Source organism: Bufo gargarizans, chromosome 6 (genome assembly GCF_014858855.1).
Source record: "Bufo gargarizans isolate SCDJY-AF-19 chromosome 6, ASM1485885v1, whole genome shotgun sequence".
Lineage (NCBI taxonomy): Eukaryota > Metazoa > Chordata > Amphibia > Anura > Bufonidae > Bufo > Bufo gargarizans.
Window position 1 is genome coordinate 77,455,208 of NC_058085.1, and position 9,662 is coordinate 77,464,869.

Consider the following 9,662-nt stretch of genomic DNA (forward strand, 5'->3'; position numbering starts at 1 on the left):
GCTATTGGGAGCACTGCAGATGCACGCATTTTCAGTACTTCTAGAATGTGTGAGAGACTTCGAGACAACCAGCTTGCCCTACCAGATTCTGCGGGACCACTGGCTCCATTTGTTATTGTGGCTGATGAAGGGTTTGCTTTGTCACCACATGTGATGCGGCCTTTCGCCAGACGCAACCTGGATGACTGCAGACGTATATTTAACTATCGGCTGAGTCGAGCACGTCGGTATGTTGAATGTGCATTTGGAATACTCTCACACAAATGGAGAGTATTACTGTCATCCATACAGATGTCGCCGGACAATGCCAACCTGGTTATTAAAGCATGTGTGATCCTGCATAACTTTGTCAGGATTCATGATGCTCCATCAGAAGTTGATGAATTTGCACCTGGTACTTCTTCATCATCTGGAGTGTTGGACCAGACCCTACATGGATGACCTGGAACAGCAGGGCTTGCAGTTCGGGCTCTCTATGAGCAATATTTTTCACATTCTGAGGGAGCATTGCCGTGGCAGATGGATGTAGTTCATGGCAGACTATGAAGTGTCTGGACTCTGGTCATCTTAGTATTTTTTGTTTTCTAGTGATTTTTTGAGTTATCTGGGGGGGGGGGGGGTTCTATGTAGATAGTGTAGGGACTCACAAGACAAAAAGGACCCTTGACGTGGGCTTGTGGACTGGGGTTAAAATGTAGGCCCATTACACAAAATTCTCTATGTTGTCAATGAAGTTCAATGATAACATGTTAGTGATCCAATTTTTTTTTTGGGTGTACTACAATAACCCTCTAAAATATGTAATGTTGTAATAGGTTTGTAGAGTTATCAGACATGCAATGATATTAATTGAAATCGTAACACATCTTTTCTTTCTTTACGCAGGCAGAGGATTTCCCACCGCTGTCCAAGGTCCTACCATTTCAGTTGATGTCCGCACCTTTTTTTACATAAATTGGCTAGCAATCCATGACCCATATGTATGTTTGGATTGCAGCTGAAATGATCGCCCTGCGGCCCTCCGGCTGTTTGCAAACTTCATTGCCCAGCATGGCTGCACATCCTACAGTTTAAATTATTACATGCCGGGATGAATAGTTTGGATAGTAAAGTTGTAGCCCATCAGGTTGAGCCTAGATGTCAAAGAATATATGCCCTGTCCTTGTTGTATGTATGTGTATATTCAAATAAAGACTTTGTACAATATTTGCACTGTATGCATGTGATCAAATACATTGAAAGTATAACCTTAGAGATTATAGTGAATGATTGAATAAAAGTCGACACATAGAAGGTTTTTTTGATTTTTTTTATGGTAATTAAAACATAACCAACAAAAATATGGCTTTCGATTCATCTTTTTAAAACAAGAAAATGTATAAATAATAACACAAACAAATTATAGGTTGAAAAGTTCCTGGGTAAAAGGACCTTGCCCCTGGTGATGAGGGGCAGCCACATGACTTTGGGGTGGGTAGGTGACTGGGCCAGGTAAACTTTGTTGGGGCATAAATGGCTGCTCCTGGGAAAAAAGGGGCTGTGAAGCTGAGCTGGGCCTAGCATGTTGAGGGACCATGCTGTGCCCTGGTTGTGGTTGTGGGCATAACCTGAAAGCTCGGTTTTTGAGGTTATCCACACAACACACAACCTCATGTGGATCTAAAGAGGTTTTGAAAATTGTGAAAACCAATGTCATTACATCCACAATGAGGGTTTGTTTATATGCGGGCAGCTCTTTAAAAAGATGAGCAAGCCCGCTTAACATCCTCTCCTCACTCCCTTCTAAATGTCTCTGCCGCAAATACTCAAGCACCTGAGTCTGTACCTGTGCCTGAGTATTTGCTGCAGAATCAGGGTTCGGAGGTGCCACCCTTCTCCTGCGTGTCTGTCTCCTTCGGGGCTGGGGACTGGATTCGAGGGCTCTAGATGGTCCTTCCAGAGCAGAGGACTCCTCCCTCTCTTCATCTGGCAGCTGCTGGACAGGTTCCACCTCCTGCTTCCCAGGACGAGGGGAGTCCTGCCCATACGCTGCCTGGTCCGACTCACTGCTGGTGTTGCCAGTTTCCCTCTGTGGCTCCAGGCTGTCAACAGTGCTGTGGAAAGAGAGATAATTTTAAACAAACCATGTGTATATATGAAGTGTCTAATAATTATAAAACATATTCCCAGCACGCTCAGCCACAGAGAGCATCCGCTAGTCAGCAGTCTTAGCACCACCACTCATGGCTAGCTGTCCCCTTAACATTTAATATAGACTATTCCTACTAATGTTTATGCACTACTGTTATATGGGCCATTAATGTTTAGTGGAGGATAAAGACATTATATAATTTGAACATGTATTGGTACACGGTTTCCAATAGCCATATGCTGATTTGCATACGTCAAGCTCTGTTTTGGTACTGCCAGTGATGTGCTGTCCTTGTCAACAATATTGTAGACAGTGCCTTCCTCTGAGCAATTGTGACCACCTGGCAAATGGACTGACACTTATGGATGCTCCTTAGCGCACTTCTCAGCTGTTTAAAGAATGTCTTCTATTTGTGCAGGTCATGTCAGTATTTTAGCAATGCAAGATGGTAATATTATTGTAGCATGGTGTGGACAAGGGCAGTATAGTACTTTACACATACCAAAGTGTACTAGGCAGTGCAAACCAGGTAAAGTTTCTGCATAGCCTTTTAATAACAGGTCTTTTCCCATCTCAAACAATGGGGGCATTGTCTTATAGGTGTGTGGTCCCAATGCTGGGACCTAGACCTATCCAGAGAACAGAGTCCTGAAATTGAACGACAGCACACTGCACATGCGCAGCCACCCTCCATTTATTTCTATGTGTGTGCACTGGCTCAGCTATTGCCGTCTGCCCCATAGAAATGAATGGGAGCATGAGGCGCACATGGGCGGCACACTCCCATTCAACTTCTATATGGAAGAGGAGGGGATTAGCGCTTGGTGGCCATGAAATCTGGGCTCCTGCATTCCCAGCGCTCCTCGATCCTTATTGATATAGGTGTGGGTCCCAGCGGGGGGGACCCACACCTATCAGACAATGGGGGCATATCCTTGCGATATGCCCCCATTGTCTAAGATGGGAAAACCCCTTCAAAATACATTACTCTCTCGTATGTTATAAATGTATAACTAAAATCTAAGCCAGAAGCTAGGTTTAATTTTTAGTGTACAGTATAAATTACAAACATGACAAAATATAAATATACTCACGTCCTCACATCCAGCACTGGCCTCAAGAAGTTCAGTTGCCGGGTGTATATATAGGGCTTCTTTCGGCGCCCACCCTCTCCACTATGTCCAAGGCCCTGCACGCGTTCCCGCCGGTACTGGTCTCTGCAGGACTGCCAGCGGGTCTTCACACGTTGGACTGTAGAAATATGACATAACAACCTTTCAATAGGATTATTATATAGATACGCAATGATAACGGCACATAGAAAAGACAAAATACTAAAACATATATTAGCAATGCATTTGAATATAAAGGGCTTTAGGCCAAAAGTCGCTAGGTATCATTTATTAAAGTATGGGACATTCATAAAAACAGTTTTTATAATATCTGTTGTTTAAAATAAATTACGCCATAATCTTGTTACCCACACTTTTTTTTATCTAGCGTCATACTGTTATTGTCTCAATGGTTACAATAAAACCATACAACCCATCTGCAGTGACCATGCTTGCACAGTACAGGTACAATAGCGGATGTATCCAAGCTATACTGTTACCAGCCAAATGATCGCGTCGCACGTTTTCACAACACTAACCAAGCATGTGCACTACTCATGTATCGCAGGGTTGGTGTAACCATGGACACGTGACAGGGATTTAAATGTTTAAAAAGTGTTTTATGTTTACATACAGGGACTAAATATATGCAGATATACTGCTGTTTATTAAGAATGTCCAGACATAATATAGCTACCGGCTTACAGCAGGCCATGATGGAAATTATACTACCACAGTGGTCAAGGCTGCTGTCATCAATCACTAAGTGACCAGCAATAAAGCCTTTTCATTCCATACAGAAAAAAAGGTTGCTTTATATATGGAAAAAACTGTTATTGCATCAATCATTTACATGTGCATTTTACAATGCATTAAAATATATCCGTAGTCCCCCAAAATATTACTAATAACGCATACAAGGACGGTGATTAAAACTGATTTTTTGAAAATTAATACATACTATTACCTCACCTAATTTTCGGCGTTTGGCAGAATTGCCCTTCTCCCACTCTCGGGCCAACATCTCCTGGGTCACCTCATCCCAGCCACGCTCCTTCAACATTTTATCATGGTATTGATCACACCGGGTGTCCCAGAGCTGGGGGCGCTCTTGGATCAAGGCCAGAAGCTTTCCAACATCCATCTTTCCTCTTGGTTTGCAGCCAAGCCAGACAGGTTCAAACCAGTTTTAGCACCTGTACTTGTGCTCAGCAAAAGTTTGGCAACAAGAAACACATGGCCACAGTGGGCTGGGCCTAGCATTTGTTATTGACGGATCCGCAAAAAACGGATGACATACGGATGCCTTCCGTATGCATTCCGTTTTTTTGCGGACCCATTGACTTGAATGGAGCCACGGAACGTGACTTGTGGCCAAATATAGGACATGTTCTACCTTTCAACGGAACGGAAAAACGGAAATACGGAAACGAAATGCATACGGAACACATTCCGTTTTTTTGCGGAACCATTGAAATGAATAGTTCTGTATACGGACCGTATACAGAACGCAATAAACGGTAGTGTGAAAGAGGCCTAAGTCAGCAAATTGGGGAGTTTGAAAGTACTGAGGGAGATAAAACTTCTGAGTTGGATTCTGATGCTTCTTCCTGGGAGCAAAGGGTGGAAAGACCAAGTGTAAAAAAAGTGGCAAGGACTTGAGGGTTTAAGAAATGTGTGGAGGAGGTAAAGGAATGGGGAGAGATGAAAGGGGTGCAGGTCCCAGGCCACTCTGCCTCAGGATTCACAAGTAGAGGGAGAGTCCCTAGAAAGGGAAAGAAAGCAAGTCCTGATGTTGCTGTTGTTTAACCTTTTCTTTTTCTAGGAAGACTCATGATGCTGAAAATCGTATCTGCAAGGAGAATAGAAGCAATTTTTTCATCTTTGGTTACTTATGCATGTGACATCCTATGTTTACAAGATTGTAATCTGGAAGATGAGCCTCAGAGTACTTCCTGGTTGATTGAGGGTAAAAAAAAGAATTATGGGGTGGGAATATTGTTTAAAGGGAATGATTTTGTTATACACAATATTACTCATATAGCTGAAGGTAGAGTAGTTTCAGTTAGTTTTAAAAAGAATGGAGAGCATTTCATTGTAATTAACGTGTATGCTCCTCCAGATAGAAAGGACTGGGAGGAATTAATAGAGAGATTGTACTTTTTTTTTTTTGGGGGGGGACTTTAATTGTATTATTTCTGATGGGGATAGGTTGGGTAGTGTGTCCAAAATTGACAAAAGTGGGTAACAACTGAAGGAATTGGTTTCTTTATTTGGGCTTAGTGATGCCTTTAAAGAGAAAGGGGACGGCTCTAGAGGTTATACTTATTTTAGTGACAAAGGTAGTATATGTTCAAGAATTAATTTTTGTTTTTGTTCCAGGTACATGGAGATTGGAAAATTTACTGTGACAAGATTGCCGTATACGGATCATGCCTTGGTTGAATGTAGCATGACTATAAGTGGGGAGTATGATTATGGGAGGGGTGTGTGGAAATTAAATTTATCTTTGTTGGAAGATGGGTCTGTGCGCGAAAGTTATTGCGAATGGTTTAGGAAATGGATGAATAAAAAGGAGGAGTTTGAGAGTGTGGTTGAGTGGTGTGAATGGGTAAAGGCAGAGACGAAAACCTTTTTATTAAAAAAGGGTGTCAGAAGGTGAGGAGTGAACGTGAAGATTATGAAAGGTGGCAGGTTAGGCTGCAGTATCACTCAAGCTTCAGGAGCGAGGGAGGAAAATAATAGCTCAGACGAGATTGGTTGTGAAAGAGAAGGATGAGAAGTGTACAAAATTTTTCTTTAAAAACGTGTATGGAAGTAAAGTGAGAATGGAGAGTGTATTAGATAAGGATGGGACGGAAGTGAGAGGTAAGGATAATGTGATTAATGAGGTGTGGAAGTTTTATGTAGATTTATTTTCTAAAAAGGACAGAGCGTATGATTTGGAAGGTGATTGTTTGGATAATATTGAGAAACATTTGGATAGAGAGGATAGGGAAGGGTTGAGTGAAGAGATAAAAATGGAGGAAGTGGTGAATGTGGTGAAAAGTATGAAGAAAGGGAAAGTGGCTGGGAGTGATGGTTTGCCTGTTGAATTTTATTGTACTTTCTGGGACTTGATTGGCGAACATGTATTTGATGTGTGCAAAAGGGTGTTAGATAGAGGAAGACTGTCTGAAAGTATGAGCGAGAGTATAGTAGTGTTATTGTTTAAGAAGGGAAATAAAAAAGACTTAAAGAATTGGAGGCCAGTGGCGCTCCTCAATAGCGATTATAAAATAATAGCCAAAGTCATTGCGAATCGGTTAAGGAGAGTGATTGAGAATATGGTAGGGGAAGAACAGGTGTGTGCGGTTCCAGGACGCCAGATTAGTGAGAGTTTAATGGGATTGCGGGATGTACTGTAGGACTGTGATGAAAGGAAGCAATCAATTGCTGTAGTGGCTGTGGATTTTGAGAAGGCATATGACAGGGTTCAGCATGATTTTTTATGTTTAATGTTTTAAGGACAATGGGTGTTCCAGAACGGATGGTAGGTTGGATAGGTGGTATCGTATGAGTGTGTTGTAAGTAAGGTACAGGTGAATGGTTGGTTGAGTAAAAGTATTAGGATTGAGTCAGGGGTGAGGCAGGGTTGTCCCCTGTCCCCAATTTTGTTTTTTGTGTGATAAAGCCTTTGTTGGGGGTTATAAGAAAAGATAAGGTTATGAGAGGGGTAGAAGTGCCTGGTAGGGAAGGGAGAGCTATAAGAGTGATTGGCTACATGGATGATGTGACAATAGTATGTAAGTCGCAGGCGGGAATAAGAAAGGCAAAGTTACTGATGGAATGTTTTTGTATGGCCAGTGGATTTAAGTTGAATATAGATAGGAGTGTATGTAAATTTTTGGGGCGTGGAGTGAGATTGAATTGTGTGGTTGGCCGGTTCGAGAAGGGTGGATTGAAGTATTAGGTATTATTTTTGATAAGGACTTGTGTGGGAAACAAAGTTGGGAGATAGTTCATGAGAGAATTAAGAAAAAAATTGATTTTTTGGCTTTGAGGTGTTTAACCATGGAAGGAAGAGTATTAATAATTTAGGCTGTGCTTATTCCTATTTTACTATATGTTAATAATGTTTTTCCAGCTCCTGATAGATGCCTGAAAAGAATAATACGGCTGTTATTCACGTTCTTTTGGAACTCCAAAATGGAGAAATTAAAAAGTGAGGAAAGATGGAGGGAAAGGACTAACAAATGTTGAGTGGTTCTTATCGGTAAAGTATGTGAGTAACTGTGTGAAGTTGAGTAAAAAAGATTGTGTTGTTGGATGTATGTTGCGGTACCTAGCTGGTAATGTCTTAAGGAAATATGAATTAATGGGCGTGGATTTGAAAAGACCTGTGAAATGTAATGTTCCGTGGTTTTACGTGAGGATAGAGAGGTGTATAAGAAGGAATGACTTGAGAGGTGAGAGTGTTGAAAAATGGTGTAACAGTAAAGAAATAATGATAAAATTGAGTGTTAGAGATAATGCTGAATGTGTCAATGGGCTGAATGTTGAGAAGAGTATGGAAGTCTGGAAGAAGGTGAGTGACAAAGAGTTGACAAACAGACAGAAAGATGTAGCGTGGATGGCTGTGCATGGTTGTTTGCCAACTAGAGAATTTCAGAGGAGAAGGAGGTTGGTTGATAGCGAGTCTTGTCCAAGAGAGAATTGTGGGCATTGTGAGAATGTTTTGCATATATTATGGGAGTGTTCATATGCAAAAGAGGTATGGAGCAGCATGGGAAAGCTGATCAAAGGGTTGACTGGTTTGGAAGTACTGACGTATGGTATGATGTTATTCGGCTTAAGTAATTTGGAGAGGAAGAAAGCGAGGGTGCTATGGTTCATTGTGAATTGTGTTAAGGAATGTTTGTGGGATGTCAGAAATATTTTGGTGTTTAATCAAAACAGAATTGATGTAAGGGACTGTGTAGGCATGATCCGTGGCAGACTTTATTTATATGTGTTATGTGATAAAAAAGATTTGGTAACAATGATTCAGAAGGAATCTGGAAGTTCAAAAAATGGAAGGAGTGGGTTGAATAATCTGATTATGGTTATTTTATGTCTAATATCTTCTTTATTTTACCAACAGAAAGACGAGAATCAAGAAATTTCTGTGATGTACTGATTTTGTAATATTGTATAGATTATGTTCTTATTGTCTTCTTTTTTTGCTATTGTAAAATGTATTATGAGAATTGATATATGTAAATTTCCTTTTCTGATTTGAATGTGCATGTTATTTTTTATACGCATTTGTTAATAAAAGAATAAAAAAAAAAAATCTGTTCTTATCAGTTTAATATCTGATACGTCCCCTATCTGGGGACCATATATTAAATGGATTTTTCGAACAGGGAGATGGAAAAAGAGCTTGCTCTGTCCACTCCACGCATTGACCTGGTACTGGCAGTACCTCCAGGAGAGGTGCACCCCTTCCTAATCCAGTATCAAAAAACAGATTGAAATTATTGCAAGAATCCTTCCTACTTCCAGCAAACAAGTGGAAAGTTGCACTTCAGCTTTTCCTCTCTCTGCCCAGTGCTGTGCTGCTTGCTGCATACCTGCATCTAGTCTGTCAATCTCCTAATGCAGCAGCTGTAGGTTTGTTCTGGCACCTGCCCAGTCTGCTCACACCCCAAATCCAATTAAGAAAGACTGACTGACGGATTAATTGGCCTATCAACTGAATGAATTGTTTGGACCTCCACGCACCTTGGGTTTGATTGGCCTGTTGTGCACATAGGATCCTCTGTTGTTCCTGGAAATTGACATGTTTGGAGCAAGTTAGCTGGATGTAACCGTTTTGCTTTTCCAGTCCTTTAGTAAGTAAAGTATGCCTGTGTCTCCCTCTTGTGGATCTTCTGAACTGGATTACTTGGAGGCGAGAAAGTAGTCCAGCACTTTCTATGTATCAGCAGCAGCTGGGCCTACATTGTCTGTACAATGGACGGAACACTGCACGTGTCACAGGAGGCAGGTCAGGTCACTTGATGACATCACAAGGGGCCCTGATAAAACACTGAACAATGTAGCCCGTGACATCACAATCAACAATGCCCTTTTTTTTTCTCACTACTACTACTCTTCACTTCTCCATCCCCTCCTCCTATCTGTCTTTCTGTTTGGAGCACTTTGGCACCAGGACATACGTGTGACCAAAAGAGGGTGTGCACCGGACGGGCGGGTGGTGCTATGCATCTGTAGAACCCAAAGAGGAGCATGATGGTTATTGCAGAGCGGTGAACGCAGGTTCTCCCTGGTTTGTGAGAGCAAGAAGCTTCCTGGAATGTGGCTGGGGCCTGTAGGCTGTTGCCTTGAGAAGTCTTCTGCATTGGGGAGCATCGGCCTGGTCGTTGAGGCCGACCGGGTATCGCTTCTCGGCCCTT

The 9,662-nt window shown here is 41.8% G+C and overlaps 1 non-coding gene across 1 annotated transcript; it reads left to right on the plus strand.

The window, feature by feature from the left end:
- The first annotated feature begins 8,512 nt into the window (after nt 1-8,512).
- On the plus strand, nt 8,513-8,711 carry LOC122942787. Its single transcript, XR_006390709.1, has one exon. It is a non-coding gene; the product is annotated as a U2 spliceosomal RNA (small nuclear RNA).
- Nucleotides 8,712-9,662: the final 951 nt, after the last annotated feature.